At 39.8% G+C, this 17,204-nt stretch overlaps 1 protein-coding gene across 26 annotated transcripts in view; it reads left to right on the top strand.

Moving 5' to 3' along the window:
- TRPM3 (transient receptor potential cation channel subfamily M member 3) overlaps nt 1-17,204 on the top strand; it is a 1,000,643-nt gene that overhangs the window by 595,038 nt on the left and 388,401 nt on the right. The window lies entirely within an intron of this gene.

Here is a 17,204-nt window from a genome sequence, read left to right on the forward strand (position 1 = left end):
CTCCCACATGGGTGCAAGGGCCCAAGGAATTAACAAGGAAATGGATCGGAAGTAGAACAGCCAGGACTCAAACCGGCACTCATGTGAGATACCAGCTTTTCGGGTGGCAGGTTAACCTGTTTAACCAGAACTCTGGCCCCTAATTTGTAACTTTACAAAAAATTTATTTCATTTTGAAACATGCAAGTATGAAAAGTGGTTAACTCATCAGCGCTTATCACAGGGTGAAGTTGCATTGAAAAGTATAACAAAGCAAGTTCACGAATTCCTTTTAAGCTATTTTCAGCACATGGCACTTTTTCAGCACATTCACATTGTGTTAACGTTGAATGCAAGTATAAGGTAATTGTTGCAGTCAACTGAGTTTGCTTCGGAAAATTTTTGAGATGATAGAGATTGGAAACTGGAAATAAGCTGGGTATCTTTTGTATGGTCTGAGGATCTGAGAATCTGGAAGATCTTGACAGATACAAGATAGCAGAGAAATGTTACTTGAATTTCCTTTTCAATGCCAAAGCCTGCAGTTAGCTGAGCTGCATTCCAATGAGTTTGATCTTCATTCATTTCACCTACAGGGACAGCACTGCTCTGAGCCAAAAGGGTGTACCCTTTTGAGTTCTAACAAAGTCAAGAGCGCTCTAAGGCATTGGAGGCTGGTGTGAATGAAATCACTGCAGCACCCAAAGGATAATAATTGTTGCTCTCTGCTCATCTGAACCATTATCCAAACACCCAGCAACCTGGCAGTGAGCAAACCATCCTCAGTTCTGATTTCCACTCCCGCACTAACTCATTAGTGGTCTAAGTTAATTGCCTTCTGGCTGAAGTTGCCCATTCCCAGCAATTCAGCCTGAATTTCCTAATCTGATTCCAAAGAGTTCATAATGTAACCTTCTGTTGAGAGCCATCAAGTACAGAACCTCGTCCCTATCCAACGTTTTGCAGAAGATACATCTCATTCTTCCACTTCATGGAAAATTCTGTAGCTGCTGGTTCTTCATAAAATTTAACAAATGGGATCAAGTGGAGTTTTTGTTTTATTTTAGAAAATCCTAAATAATGAGTCAAGGCAGAGCAGTACTACGGCTCGTAAGTGAAGATGGGTGCATCCAGTCATTTATTCGCTTACTCATTGACTACGTTCACTGAACTTATTGTCCACTTATGCCAGACAATCAAGTTTACAAACCTGGAAGGCTGAAGCCCTACTTCCATGGAGCACTCACTTCCCAGGGAGCACTCGCTCCTGTGTTTTGCAGGCAAGGCTTAATGCTATTGCTAAGGCAATCCCAGGGGTCTTTTGGCACTATCACAAAGTGTTTGAAGGAAATAAAGTGTATAAATGTACAGATATTCAGAAGCCTTTTTGTTCTGTCAGTAACTAGATCACAAATACTCCTTTTCCTAAGCCTTGCAGCTTGAAAGCACAATAGAGAAAATCTGAGAACAGGCAACTGATTTGAGTGAACAGCATACCAAAGGATATTATGGTAAGGAGCATTTCTCATTCCCTGAGGGAAAATAGTCTGTCTCTTCTCTTTAAAAGGTTCACAAAGATAAACAAGAGTATGTTTAAACATTATTCAGAAAACATATTTAAGTGCCTACCTATCCTTGGAACCAGACTAATTGTTAGATGTAACTAATTTATCAGAGTTCCTTGTGCCCAGTGACCCAGATAAGTATGTAAGACATAAATCGCCGCGTTAAGGTGAAGGTATATGCCAAAAGGTAACAGTTGATACTGTACATTTCTGGTATGTACAGGCCCAAGGTCAGGAATATTTGCAGGCAGACCCCAATAAGTAACCAGCTTCCTGTCTAGATAGTATTATTTTCCAAGAGATAATAAACAAGTTATGCAAGTTGCCGTTGCTATGGAAGCTGCCCCAGTGTTCATTCTTTGCTTTATCCAACATTTATTAAGCACTGTGCTACTCTATAGGAGGCACTTCCATGGTGCCAAAAGTGCGTTGGGCCCTTTGCCTCAGAGGTGCTTACAGCACTGGAGAAGCTAAGTAACAAACTAAATGCAGCCCAATACTTGCATTGGAGGTATGTTCAAAAGATGCAGAGAGTTGTAGGCCTGGGGAAGAGAGAAAAAGCAGGTGCCTGGAGAATTTGGGAAGGCTTCACAGAAAAGATTATTTCTGTTGGATGCATGGAGGTTCTTGAGATGGGAAAGAGAAACAGTCGGTGGATGTGCAGAGGGGTGGGGAGACATGAGACAGAGGCGGCCAAGGCATCGTTGCACAGGCAGGCCTAGGAAAGTGATAGAAGATAAAGCAGAGAAGTAGCTTGGGGTCTGAATGTGAAGGGCTTTGACAGAATTTACACTTCATTCTCTGCTGAGGTTTGGATGTGCCCCTCAAAGGTCCCTGTGCTAGAATCCTAACACCTAGTGCACAGTGAAGAGAGGTAGCACCTTTAAGAGGTGCCTGGGTCATGGGGGCTTTGTGAGGTCACCCATGCCCTTGTGAATGGATGAATGCCCTCACTGTTGTTGTTATTGTAGTTAGTTATTGTAGTAGTTATTGTAGTAGTTATTGTAGTTGTGGGAGTGGGTTCCTGGCGAAATAATTTTGTGGGCTCCATGCTCTGTCTTTTGCACTGGCTTTCTGATCCATACGCCTTTGGCCAGTGGATGTCACAGTGCCAAGGTTCTTGCCAGGTAACAAACCTCTTGGAGCTTACCAGACCTCAGTGTTGTAAGAAATCTCTATTCCCTATAAATTGCTCAGTCTCAGGTGCTGTGTTAGAGCAGCACACAACAAGCTAAGACACTTTCTGAGAACTTGGTATGACAAGGCCCCTCTAGACTTCTCACCGACAGAATTCGTAGCAACACAGAAAAGCCCGGTCATATTTTTTGTGTCCCATTATGGCACATATTATCAAATCAGACATCCCAAGTACAGAGTCCTACACATTCTGCTGCCAAATGTCATATAGCTCTGCCACAACTGGACACATCCTCACTGAAAATATATGTGGGCAAAAGAAAGGGAGATATTCAACTTTCATTCTGAGAGCAAAGGAAAGGTAATCTTTATTTCAAGTACATGATCCTGTTGATTTCTTTCAAGAAGTCTATGTTGGTAGGAATTATTAAATGGCTGTTTTTAAGATGAAGAAGTTGAGAACATTGTAACTTGGAGTAGTTAACTAACCCCAATTCACCATCATCATGGTTTGACACATAAAAATTACTGTATTTTAGCTACCTGCATGAATAGTATCTACTTTCTGTTTTAATCCTCATAAACCTGTGAGTTCATATGTTATTTTCATTTCATGATGATGAAACTGAACCTGAAAAGTACTAAATAACTCGCTCATAGCACAACTGGGATTTGCAGTCTAACTGCTTCCTAAGCCCAAGATTTTTTTTAAACTATAAAACTCACTTTCACACTTGTTCTCCAGATTATAATGGCTAGATAGCCACAGTCTTTTGTCCTTTTCAACCAGAGAGCACTGGAGTCAGTTTAACAACCTGGAAACCAAAATCTCCTATGAAACATCAGACCAGTCCATAGATCACAGAACAGGAGTTTGCCTTTATTATTCATTTCTGCAATAATACTAAAACCTGTAGGCCACACATGTTTTTCCTCTTCCTGACAAAATGCCCAAATATTCTGTGGACTGCTTCCCTGGATTGTAACCCTAAAGATATCAAATGCAACATGAGAAAATAGCCACTTAAAATATTACCAGCCATCCATTCCTAATCTGTGTATCATATTTAGACAAAGAATTGCCCCTTGTGATATACTGCTAAATGTTGATGATGTGTAGGGACAAAGAATGTCCCTGGTAAGGTGCAGTGCACAGGAGGAGAGTGGGTCTAGGTGAGGCCACAGTGATAAGTGCTATGGCTTTATCTTCTAATTGAAAGAGAAAATTGAGTTCATAAATGGCAGATTTCTCAGCTATCCAGTACCAACCTAGAGACTGCCTAAATCTGTTGCTCCTCTCCCATTTCTTTTCTATCATGGGAGGTTTCCTTTCTCCTAATTCCATCCTGTACCTTTGCCTTTTCAAGAACCCAGCACTATGATTTATGTCTTTTCTCTGTTCTGTACTCAACTTGTCTTTTTCAATTAGGGTTCTTCCATTCAACATTTAAGTATGCACAAGTTTCCCTGGTTTTCAAACAAACTGACTTCTGAAAATTCCATGTAAGATCATACATCCCCCTTCAGCTCTGACCCTGTGTCTTAGTCTGCATTCTGCTGCTGTAACAGAACACCTCAAACTAGACAATTTCTACAGAAAAGAGGATTTGTTTGGTTGATAATTCTGGAGGCAGGAGAGGTAAGGTTAGTGCTTTTAGCTCCTTGACCTCTGGCAAATGGGTTTCATGCTTCTTAAACGCATGGCAGAAAGCAGAAGGGCAAGTGGGCTCAAGCAGAAGAGAGAAAAGCGAGCTGGACTCCTGGGATGACTAAGCCACTCCCACAGGAACAATATGAGTCCATTCATAAGGCCTCCTTCTCCAAGACCCAAACACCACCTGAGTTCCTCCTCCCAACACTGCCCATTAAGCCTGAGTTTTGGTGGGGACAATTTATATTCAAATCATAGCACCCTGTATTGCCTTTTTCCATTATAACAAAGTTTCTGAAATCTTTGTCTGTTCTTGCCACCTCCTCTCTTTCACACCTACTCATTCCAGTCTGGTTGCCATCAGCTTTACAGACTACTCCTGGCCAAACACTCCAAGTCAGTGATAACTTCTAGATGTTTTCAACCTTTATCTTATCTTCTAGGAATGCTCTCTTTTATTAACTTGTATTCCTTTGTGCTCATGGATATCTTTCCATGTCTCTGGTCACTTAGCCCAGCTTGAAAGACTTTCCTCTGACTTGAGGCATTTCCTCCTATAACCACCAATTTAGTTTCTAGTGATAAATCAAAGTTTTGCAAATTCTCTGTCCCCACCTTAAACTTCTTTTCTGGGTCTATTTCACATGCCTAATTTTCTACCAGCTATCTCCACCTTAACATCTAAGGAACTCACAGGCATTTATTTCCTGTTTTGATTTGTTTCCTCTTTAATTTTAGCTCCCACATATCAGAGAGAACATGTACTTTGTGTCTTCCTGTGTCTGATTTACTTCACTCAATATAATGTCCTCCAGCTGATTCCATTTTGATTCAAATGGTAGAATTTCATTCTTTTTATTGCTGTATTAATATTCATAAACACACATACACACATTACATTTTCTTTATCCATTCATCTGATGGACACCTTGGTTGATTCCATACTTTGGCTATTGTGAACAGTGCTGCTATAAACATGGTGGTGCAGGTGTCTTTTCAATACAATGTGTTCATGTCTCTTGAGAATATACCCAATAATGGGATTGCTGGATCATGTGGCAAGTATTTCTAGTTTTATAATAAATCCCCATACTCTCTTGCCCAGTGGCTGCACTAATGTACATTCCCACCAACAGTATGTAAGTGTTCCTCTCTCTCCACATCCTTGCCAGTGTTTGTTACTCTCTTTTGGAAAACAGCCATTCTGACAGGGGTTGGGTGATATCTCATTATGGCTTTGATTTCTATTTCCCTTATGCCTGGTGATACTGGGCATTTTTTCATATATTTATTGGCCATTTTATTTCTTCTTTTGAGAACAGTCTATTGAGGTTCTTGGTGCATTTCTTACTGGATTGATTGGTTTTTCTTTTGTGTTATTTTTTTCTTTTGCTGTTATTGAGGTTTTTTCTATTTTTAAATATTTATTTATTTATTTGAAAGGGAGAGTTACAGAGAGGCAGAGGGGAAGAGAGAGAGAGAGAGAGAGAGAGAGAGAGAGAGAGAGAGAGAGAAAGGTCTTCCATTCCATGGTTCACTCCCTAAATAGCTGCAATGGCCAGAGATGCACCAATCCAGAGCCAGGTGCTTTCTTCCAGGTCTCCTGCATGGGTGCAGGGCCCCAAGAACTTGGGCGACCTCCTACTGCTTTCCTAGGCAATAGCAGAGAGCTGGATGGGAAGAGGAGCAGCTGGGACTTGAACCGGCGCCCATATGGGATGCCGGCCCCACAGGTGATGGCTTTACCCACTATGCAATAGCACTGGCCCCTGGTTGAGTTTTATGAGTTGCTAATATATTCTGGATATTAAATCTTTGTCTCACAGGTAGTTTGCAATTTTTATCCCCATTCTGTTGGATGTTTCTCCACTCTATTGATCATTTCCTTTGCTGTGCAGAAGCTTTTCTGTTTGGTATAATCCCATTTGTCTATATTTGCTTTTGTTGCCTGCTCCTTGAGAGTCTTATCGTAAACAACTCTTAAATGACCTTCCAACATTCATCATAGTTTTGTCAAAATGTTTCATGCTCAGCAGCCATAATGTGATCCCCCCACTTTGCCCTGTGGAAAAATTTTTTGGACTCATCCTGCAGTTCCATTAATGTACATATGAAGACCTTCTTGTGTGCTTATATTTCTGGTTACCCTCTTTTAGATTAACTTGGCATCTTAGAGGACCTTGCTCCACCTGCTACCAAACTTTCAAACATACTATCACCCTCAGTCTGCCTATCTCCTAATTCCTCCCTTCTTTGGAAGAATCTGAGATAATCTAAATCAGGATACCACCTTTGGACATTATGTTGTCTAAATCATGATCTCAGAGCATTTTACCTAGACTTTTTATTACACATTAAAAGGTGAGACTATAAAAAGAGTCTCCATCCTGGGTCTATAGGCCCCATGCAAGTAGGGAACATGGTTGCTTTTGCTTGTTGTATTTACAATAACTAGTAAAGTGACTAGCAAATAGAAATGCTCAATAAAAACTTGAGAAAGGCGGATAGACAGGCAGGCATACAGTACTACCAATACAAGAAGTCCAAAACAAAAACAGTGGCTCCAAAAGGAACAGTTGTCAATACTGCAATGATGACATGGATAGAGAAGGATCAAAAGCAAACCTGAAATGCTCTCCATTTTTCCAAGGCCTAAATCTACAAGCATTGAATGGTGTTTTCCTTGTCAAATCTCTGTCCACATTGTAGAGCCATTGTCTGTGCCCATCTCTGTTAGTCCTGAATAGCACATATTGACGCTATCCTATGCATTACAAGAATGCCAGTACACTCAGAAAAAGGATTTTGGTAGACAGGTGTTTGGGACAGCTAAAGAAATGCAGCCAGCATTTTGGGAAAACAACAGAAGACTAAGACTTCTTTGACTGTGGAGTCTGAGTTTAGAAAAAATGTTCATACCCCAAGTAGGGTGTTCAATTGTATTCATCATTCTAGAGCCATTTAAATGTGTGATTGGCAAAGTTCAAGATTGATGACAATACATTTTAAGGGTTTTTTGGAAAGATTTATTTATTTGAAAGAGTCACTGAGAGATTGGGAGAGACAGAGGGACAGAGATCTTCCAACTGTTGGTTCATTCCACAAGTGGCTACAATGGCCGGGGCTGAGGCAGGTCGAAGCCGGGAGTCAGGAACTTCATCCTGGTCTCCCACATGGATGGCAGGGGCCCAAGCTCATGGACCATGTCCCTTTGCTTTTTCTAGGCCATTATCAGGGAGCTGGACCAGAATTTGAACAACTGGGACACAAACCAGTGACCATATGGGATGCTGTCACAGCTGGTGACTTTACCCACCACCACAACACCGGCCCTTATTTTAAAATTTTGCCCTACTACAGAAAGCCTAAGCAAAATATTAAAAGGTTTGTCATCTAGAGTAAATACTATTCTTCAGACAACTTATTTTTCCCTCTGATCATTCTTCTACATAGCAAAAGTATTGTAACATAGAAAATAAGAAGAGGGGTCGGCCCTATGGTGTGGTAGGCTAATCCTCTGCCTGCAGCATGGCCATCCCACATGGGTGCCAGCTCAATTGGAAAAGAAGCTCTCTGCTATGTCCTGGGAAAGCCGTGGAAGATGGCCCAAGTCCTTGGGCCCCTACACCCATGTGGGAAACCAGGAAGAAGCTCCTGGCTCCTGGCTTTGGATTGGCTCAGCTCCTGCTGTTGCAGCCATTTGAGGAGTGCAACAGCGGATGGAAGACCTCTCGCACTGTCTCTCTCTCTCACTATCTGTAACTCTACCTCTCAAATAAATAATACAATCTTAAGAAAAAGCAGAAAACAAAAAGTGCAAAATGGTGATCCACCCTTCCTTTTACTTCTTTAAGAGAAACGCTTTATTCACATTTCATTCTATTCTTCTTATTTGGAAGTTGGTAGAGCTCTGTTTTCTTGTGTCTGTCTCTAGTCAGTTTCAGCCATCAAGAACTCATATTTATGAATATATTCTTAATTATGGAGTATTTTTAAATGCACTCTGAATACATTGCTCTTAAAATTATGTAACATTTGCATTAAGTCTTGTTTCTTGACTGCGCTCAGAAAATAGTTTTTCAAATTTACTCTTATATTATCTCCAAATGCAAATTACACATTTTAAATGATTCTCAGAACTTAAGAGTTATGCATGCATATAAGTACATTCACTATCAAGATAATTGTTTTTATGCCATAAACCTTACCAAATATGTTTCTATATACTTTGAACATGGCCTACCCCAAATTGCACTGCTTTATTGTCATCCTTTACAACTCATAAAAATCAGGGAAAAATTTTGGTTTTTAAAACCAACTTTATTTCCAAGGAAATAAATACTATACTTCTTTAACCAATCTGGAGCCTGGAGTATATGAATATTAGAGCTCTCATGTTCTAACTTCCCTGCAGTTTTTCACTGTTGCAATTGAGACATGTGACTCTGTGCATTATCTGTTTCCTTAGCTACTTTCGTTCCCCCTGCTTTTCTGATTGTTTTCAAGCCCCTTGTGCCAACTAAGCACACAGGCAAGGTCTTGGCTTGTTTCCAATGGGCATTCAAAATGAACAGTACTCTGATTTTTGCCAAAAGTATTTAAACACATCACTATTGCTATTAAAGATAATTGATATTAAGTTATACTTCACTATAAGAAAACGACCAGGGCAAGTGCTGTGGTGGAGCAGGTAAAGCCACTGCCTGTGACACCAGCATTCCATATGGAATTGGGCTCATGTCCCAGCCTCCCTAGCTGCAATCCAGCTCCTTGCTAATGTGTCTGGGAAAGCAGCACAAAATGGCCCATGTCCTTGGGTCCCTGATACCCATGTGCAATACTGGGAAGAAGCTCCAGGCTTCAGCCTGGCCCAGCCCTGGCCATTTTGGTCATTTGAGGAATAAACCAGCAGATGGAAGATCTTTCTCTGTGTCTGTCTCTCTCTCTCTGCAATTCTTTTTTTTTTTTTTTTTTTTTTTTTTTTTTTTTTGACAGGCAGAGTGGACAGTGAGAGATAGAGACAGAGAGAAAGGTCTTCCTTTGCTGTTGGTTCACCCTCCAATGGCCGCTGTGGCCAGCGCGCTGCGGCTGGCACACCGCGCTGATCCGATGGCAGGAGCCAGGTGCTTCTCCTGGTCTCCCATGAGGTGCAGGGCCCAAGCACTTGGGCCATCCTCCACTGCACTCCCTGGCCACAGCAGAGAGCTGGCCTGGAAGAAGGGCAACCGGGACAGAGTCCAGCGCCCCGACCGGGACTAGAACCCAGTGTGCCGGCGCCGCAAGGTGGAGGATTAGCCTAGTGAGCCGCGGTGCCGGCCAGTAATTCTAACTTTCAAATAGATAATAAATTCTCAAAGAAAACAGCCACAATCACATTCCAGGACATCCATTTCACCTTGGTAACCCTGTTTTCCCTGCCATAACACCCCTTGATGGAACATTACTAAAAATTGTTGTGTTCAGCTCCAATTCTTAACATTTCATTTATGGTAGGCTCAAATATTAAAATACTGTAGCTTAAATGTTAAGGTCTAAGCTTGTAAAATAAAATAGGTCAAGAATACACATATTGCATTTTTTAATGATCAAAAGCCAATTTTTTAAGGGGAAAATAGATGATGAAAGGAAGTATAAAAACTCACCCATAAAAACAACATGCATGCCACTGCTCAATTCTAGTAATATTTGCTCACCCAGGATTTTATATAATCTAAATTAAATAACAGGGTAGATGATTTTTTATACTGTAATTTTGAGAAAGATGATCATAAATAACCACCATTTGCTATATGTACTCAGGGTAAGCCAATATGTTAGATACCATACCATACAAATATGACCATATTTCCAACAATTAAATTGGTTTCCACCCCACCCCACATTTCACTGCTGCTCACATTTCTTCCACTGCCCTCAAATAGATGGCTATAGAAAGTGAAAGATTACCAAACCCAAGACATTGCCTTTCAACTCCACTATGTACAACCTATACGATTTGTGCTTTCTCCTGTAGCATTTCTAAACCTCAATTGGTGCCTATGCAATATGCAAATAAAAATATCTACCTCATAAAAATAGTGAAGAATTGATCATACGTACATATAGTAATTGATATATATTAATTCACCATCTTGGTTTTCTTTTAATAGGCCAACTCATAATTCCTTTTTTTTAAAAGATTTATTTATTTACTTGAAAGAGTTACAGAAAGAAGAGAAGAGAGAGAGAGATCCTCCATCCACTGGTTCACTCCCCAAATGGCCACAATGGCCAGAGCTGGGCCAGACAAAGCCAGGAGCTTCATCTGGGTCTCCCACATGGGTGTAAGGGCCCAAGCATTTGGGCCATCTGCTGCTACTTTCCCAGGCCATTAGCAGGGAGCTGGGTCAAAAGAGGAGCTTCCAGGTCTCAAACCAGTACCCATATGGTATACCAACATTGCAGGCGGCAGCTTTACCTGCTTTGCCACAATACCAACCCTGGCTTAATCCTGATTTTACACAGAGAAGAGAAGTAGGGATGAGCAGGACAGCAAAACTATCCTTTAAAGGAATATTTAAAAAATATTTTGAATATATTGAAAGCATTTAAAGAAACTATTGAAGGTTAAGTTTAGAGTCTTGTACCAGGAAATACAGGAGAAGCTATTTTTCCCTGGCCATGTTAAGGAAAGATTATCCAGTTTCCAGTATCAGCCATAAGGAGACTCGGTAGCAGCAAGTACAGTGCATTATTTTTGATAGAACAATCTTCAAGGAAAATGCAGAGCATATGACTTTGTAAAACTCACCTTTTGTGGTATAGGCTCCTAACATATGAAAAAATATGAAGAATTATACAGATGTACCTTTTCCACTGTCTTGCTTGTTATAATTCATAACCTGGGATTGTCAGAAAATATTAAATGGAAAACTCCAGAAATAAAGGTATGTAGTAAATAACTTTTATTGTGGCATATTATTCTATTTTATGATTATTCATTGTTGCTAGCTTCTTACTGTGCCTAATTTATAATCTAAACTTTATTGTAGGTATATACATGTGAGAAAAAGCAATGTGTATATAGGGTTCCATATTGTCTGAAGTTTCATGTATGCAGTGAAGTTGTTGACATGTATTTTCTATACAAAAGGGGAAACTACTATGTTTAAGAAATGAGGGGGGAAAAAGGACAATGGTTAAAAGCTGTTAGAACTTAGCCAGCAGCTCATAAACCAAGAGACTACTTTCCACCATTTGTAAGGATGGCTAGAAAGACCATGAAAATCTAGAATCCTTTCTCCTTGGGGATGCCCTGAGTCTTTGGTGGGCAGCAGAGTAAGCCATGGTTGGTTGGTTTCTCGTCACACATCAAGCATCATACTGTGTTGGAACAGGAAGCAGGACTTTGAAAAGTGACATTTGTTAGTAAGCCGCAGGAACACATTCAAACTAGACTACATAAGAGGTAACCAGTTGTAAGGCCAAACCCTCAGATTTACAAGGGCAGGAAGCAAAGGTCAGCTAGTCTTCAGTGAGGCTGAAGGATCCGCCTCTGTCTCCCGACTACCTTATTCTCCCACACCTTGCTACTCGCGTTTGTCATGATGTGTCCTTTGAATCCAGGTGAAAATGTTCAGCTGCCAGGCACAATGAGATACTCAGGCAATCCCGAATTGAATGCCATTGATAGTCAGTGGTGCAAGAGTTCCAGAGCTCCACATTGTCTCAACTATACTTTGTATGTGTCTTTTAAGTGAATCTCTCAAGGAAGACACCATAACTGGCTGTACGTAATCTTTAGATGGGTTCCCTCGTGATCTGGTTTCCACATTGATCTATCACTACAGTTAGAGGGTCAAGATCAACTGTGTAACATCCGTTGTTCCCTAGGATCATGACTTTATCAAGAACTGGAGACAGAATTTTCTGAAAGGAGTTGAAAGGACATAGTTGGATTAGACAAGACTCAATGCTTTTAATAGAGCTTTATAGCTTGCTGTATTACAGAATTATAAACTAGCTAGCATATCTGCATTTCACAGATAAGGAGACAGAGGCTGCAAGATATGGAAGTTCCTGCCCCATGTCACACCTTGTAAGTCACAGAAATGGCATTTGCTCATGGATGTCTCTCTGACCCCAAGCCCTGATACCTAAATACCAAAAGACATGCAAAAATGAATACAGTTAGTTGGAAATCATAGGAACTCAGAAAAGATTAAAGTCTCAAATAGCCCTTCACCTTCCAGGCAGTGTGTTTCTTGTCTTAGAAATAAAAGATGTCTCAGAACTCTTAGGATAAAATAAATATTACCTGTAGGTATTATTAGACACCAGTAACTGTTGGTAATGGTGAACTCGGCTAAATTGAAGCTGAAAGTAGGCAAAGATAGCCTAAATAGGGAGAGAATGGACTACACCTCAAAGGAAAAGAGGGACCGACTCAATTGTATCTGCTCCTTAGTCTTTTCATAAACCTTCCAATTGGCTGGGTCTACCAGATACTGTGGCTTTGCCAGATCTCCTCCTTTTGTGCAAAATACAGCACCCCGACTCTGTGCCCACACCTAAGATACTGCAAGGAAGAACACAGGAAGAATACAGGAGGGAAGTATTCAGACCTTCCTTAAAAATAGCGAAGAACATTAAACCAACCACTGGAAATTGGCAGTCCTAGAAAGTATATAGAACATATGTTTTTTTCCTTTCTTTCTCCATGAAAAAATCTTAATATACTTCTCTAATTTTTAAAATTAATTGGAAGAGTTGGCTATCTTGATATCTTTGCTAGTGGCATTGAAATTTGTTTATTTTTTCTTTTCTATGAATTTCCTAAACTTTGTCCATTGGCCTTGTATATCTGTCTGACAGCAGCTTTCTGAATGGCATGTATGAATATCAAATAGCATTCAATTGTGTCTTATCCCTGTGTAGTTTCAGTTCTTCTCTGCAGAACATGGTAATATGAAAGGATATTTGAATTTCCATGAAAATATAAGGAGACACACCTTCTCAAGTTGCCATATGAGATAACTTTTGTCTAGCTCTCTCAGCTTTCCATGGAAAGAGAACTAGAGCATGATAAACTCAGGTACAATGGAAGATAAATGAGAAAGCATTTTAGTATGTTATAACATACTAAATATAAAACTTTGATAAGTAAGACTAAGCCCTTCTATTATAGACAGTAATGGAGACTTCTAGGATAAGTTTTCATGTTACTTAACTGGAATTTCCCTAGGTATGTTGCATTTTTTAGGTTAGCATTCCACCTTTAAGCTGAAAATTTTCCTATTAAACCCAATGCTTCCCTTGGGGAGAGCTGTCAACAGCAGGTCTCCTCTGTTTGGAAGATTTAGTTGATTTTTTTTTTTTCTGCAGTGTGTACATGAACTCGAATCTGCAAGGTTTCTGATATCTTTGAAAATTTAGTTTTTCAACTGCCTTCTCTAAATATATTCAGGACTGAGGCTGCCCACTTGAAATAGTAATGGTTGGACAGCAAAACAGCCTGGTCCATCAGCTGGAACATATATATAAGGGACCAAGTAGTTGTAATACATTTTAGAAGCTACCTAAAGGAATATATTACAGAGAAATAGTTCAGTTTATTGACTTGGATTATTAAAGACCCAGACAAAGATGTGAATTGTCTTAGTGTTTCTTTGAAAAATTACTATGTGAAGAAAAGATTGTGATTTATTTCTGAAATGTGTTAAGGTATAAAAAAGTATTTCAGCCTTTGTTTATCTACTTACCTTTTTCAAATGCCTAATACTTACTTTTGGGAGAGCCCACTTTTCTTTCTTAATCTTTTCTTTGAGTCTATCTATGAAATTGGATATATATGTGATTTTTGTGAAAGAAAAAGGGTTTATGCATTAGTATGCCTGAGTTATATAATCACAAATCTTTACCAATAAATACAATTAATTTCACAGATAAATATATTAGTTTTAGCTGCACCTGAAATATTTCATTGAGGCCTTCAAAAAGTTCATTGGCAAATGTCTATTATGAAAAAATTATGCCTGATCTTAATTTTTTGGCATGATATTAATGGAAAAATGAAATTAAAAGTTTATCTTTTGTAGTACCCTTGTCCAAATGCTGTATATCCTAACTTTGTTCTCATTCTGAATATCACATAAGACTTCAAGCCCATATTTGCAATTTATTACCATTAGTTATCAAAATCCAAATTTAGTAGGAGACTCACGGAGTAGGGTAGGATGTGTATTTGCCAATGCCATTGATCATCACTCTTTCTATCAGCATTCAATACTTTGCTTTTGGTCTTCTGAGCATAAACAATTTTTCTATGTGGAATAGTGATAGTTGTTTGAGGTATGCTATTGGGAGGCGATTGCAGAAGTTGTTTCATGTATTTTTATTTATTTATTTTTGTTTAAGCAGAACTTTTTCCTTCCAAGCCATGTGAGTCACAATCACCTCATTGAAACCGCTCTGACCTGAACTGACACTGTTTTCAGAGAAGTTGGGCTGACTTTGTTTCCTCATTGTAAATACTTTCTTATCTGGGGCTGGACGCTGAGCTCCACCAATCCCTGATGATGTTCAAGGGGATTTCTAACCTGTATTGACAGTGAGATATTTATCCCCTCTGGGCTGGCTCAAAAGAGATATAATACTGTTTCTTCCATCTTAACATCAAATTGTTTTGGAAAATGAGTCACTTCTACCATCCCAGCCATCTTAATCCACATTCTACCAACATTTTTTCCATGATATCTCCCATAGAAGCAATAAAATAAAATCCGTGAAATGACTCATCATTTTTTGTAGCTACCCTGTGTATGACCCACATCTGATTCCCAGGATATCCCAAAACACTTACTTTTCTTTGTCTAGGATAAAAGTCAAGTTTAATACATCATTGCTGTAGGATGGTGATTCATCATTTATTTGCTGTCAGTCCTATTAAAAAAATAAATTTTTCCCATCAGTACTGATGACTGATTTTGTGCTGGAAGTATGCTGTCTCATTTTCAGATTTGAATTTGGGCCTGAGAGCAGTTTCAATAATACCAATGTGCAAAGTCGCCTTCATTGAACACCCAAAAGCAACCTTGCTCACATAAATCAAAAGCTGTAATTTGCTGTGTCCCAAGTCTAACTGTTGGGAAAACAGCACCATCTGCTGGGGAGGGCCAGCTAGGGAAATGCATGTTTGCCAAGTACAGACTGAAGAATAGAAGACCACAACTGAAGGAAACCCTTGCAAAAGTTCATCCATGAAGTTCACGTTATTACAGGGCAATGGTGGGACTTCAGTGAAAATGAAGTGCTGAGTTTCAGACTGAATAGCACAGAATAAAAGTTGGTTCCTGTTCTTCTTTATGTTATTGTCTTCTTCCTTTCTTCTTTTTTTCTTCCTCCTTTGTCCCTCAATCCCTGCCTCCTCCTTATCCCTGTGACCTTAATGGAACCCTTTACTTAAAATATTAGCTCTTCATGCAGCTATTGAGTCATTCAGGTGAATGTTCTGAACTTGCTTTCTCACATTATTCAACTGATGGAATGATTGTCAAAGTATTTAGTACCCTGAAGATATGCTAGGTGTAAGCGTTAGTGCTGGTGTGTCAAAATTTAACTCAGTCCTGATCAGTCCTCCAATATCCTGCCAGAGAGACTGTTGTTTGGGAAAGTAATTTGGCAAAAGGAGGAAGAGCTTTTGAAACATTCTTTTAGTTTGACTCAGTAAAAGGACTTCTAGGAACCCATCCAAAGAAAATCATTAGAGAAATGGAAGCAGATTTATGATCAAGAATGTTCGTACTGAAATTATTTATGATGATGAAATACTGGAAATAGAACTCATGACCACCTGTAAGGAAAGTTAAATCAAGTTGTAGACTGTTGCACAGCACTAAATGTCAACAATTTGAGGAAACATGGACAATATTACAAGTAAAGAGAGTGTGTATGCGTGTGTGTGTGTGTGTGTGTGTGTGACATGAAAGTGGATGAACAGTGTGATTATAATTTTGTAAGGAAAGAGTAATCAAGGAAGAAAAAATATTGATGGGTACAACAAAATGTGAACAGTGGATGTCTGTCAGCACTATCATTACTATTAACATTTTGGGCTATATCATTCTTTTTTATACATGTGGGAACCTCTATGCATTGGATATCAGTAGCCCCATTTCACCCAGACATGACAACAAAAAATGTCTCCAGACATTGCCAATGTCCTGGATGGGAGGGGCAAAATCACCCTCAGTTGAGAATCACCAATTTAAAGGAAAATAGTAAAAAAGGATGAAACCATTTCTGTGCTTGTCCATTACTAAGCCAAGCTGAGATCAGTAAGCTGGTTATAGGAATTAAATGGAGAACCTGGAGAGTAACTCACGGGTTCTCTGGACACTTGCCTAAAGACATCTAGCAAGTAAACCTCAGAGGCCAGGCAGGCTTTGTGGTGCAGTGGGTTAAGCTGCCACTTGGCATACCTGAATCCGTATCAGAGTTCCAGCTACTCCAGGCTTCTGGTCTAGCTTTCTGCTAATGCATCTGGGAGGCAACAGGTTGTGGGAGACCTGGATAGAGCTCCTGGCTTTGAACTGGCCCAGACCTTGCTGTTGCAGGCATCTAGGAGTAAATAGAAGATTCATTCATTCTCTGTCTCTTTCCCCTTCTCCCCCTCTCCCCCCTCTCCCTCCCTCCCTCCCTCCCTCCTTCCCTGCCTCCCTGCCTCCCTCCCTTTCCCTCCCTCCCTCCCTCTATCATTGTGCCTTTCAAATGAAAAAATCTTAAAAACAAACCAAAAAAACAAAAAAAAGCCAGAGAAAGTCATAGACAATACATCTCAGCATACAAATAGAACAAAGATTTTCTGATACATGACCCTTAGCAATTTGTTCCTT

The sequence above is a fragment of the Oryctolagus cuniculus genome, chromosome 1 (assembly GCF_051225735.1).
Source record: "Oryctolagus cuniculus isolate XC-2025 breed Fujian yellow rabbit chromosome 1, ASM5122573v1, whole genome shotgun sequence".
Classification (NCBI taxonomy): Eukaryota; Metazoa; Chordata; class Mammalia; order Lagomorpha; family Leporidae; genus Oryctolagus; species Oryctolagus cuniculus.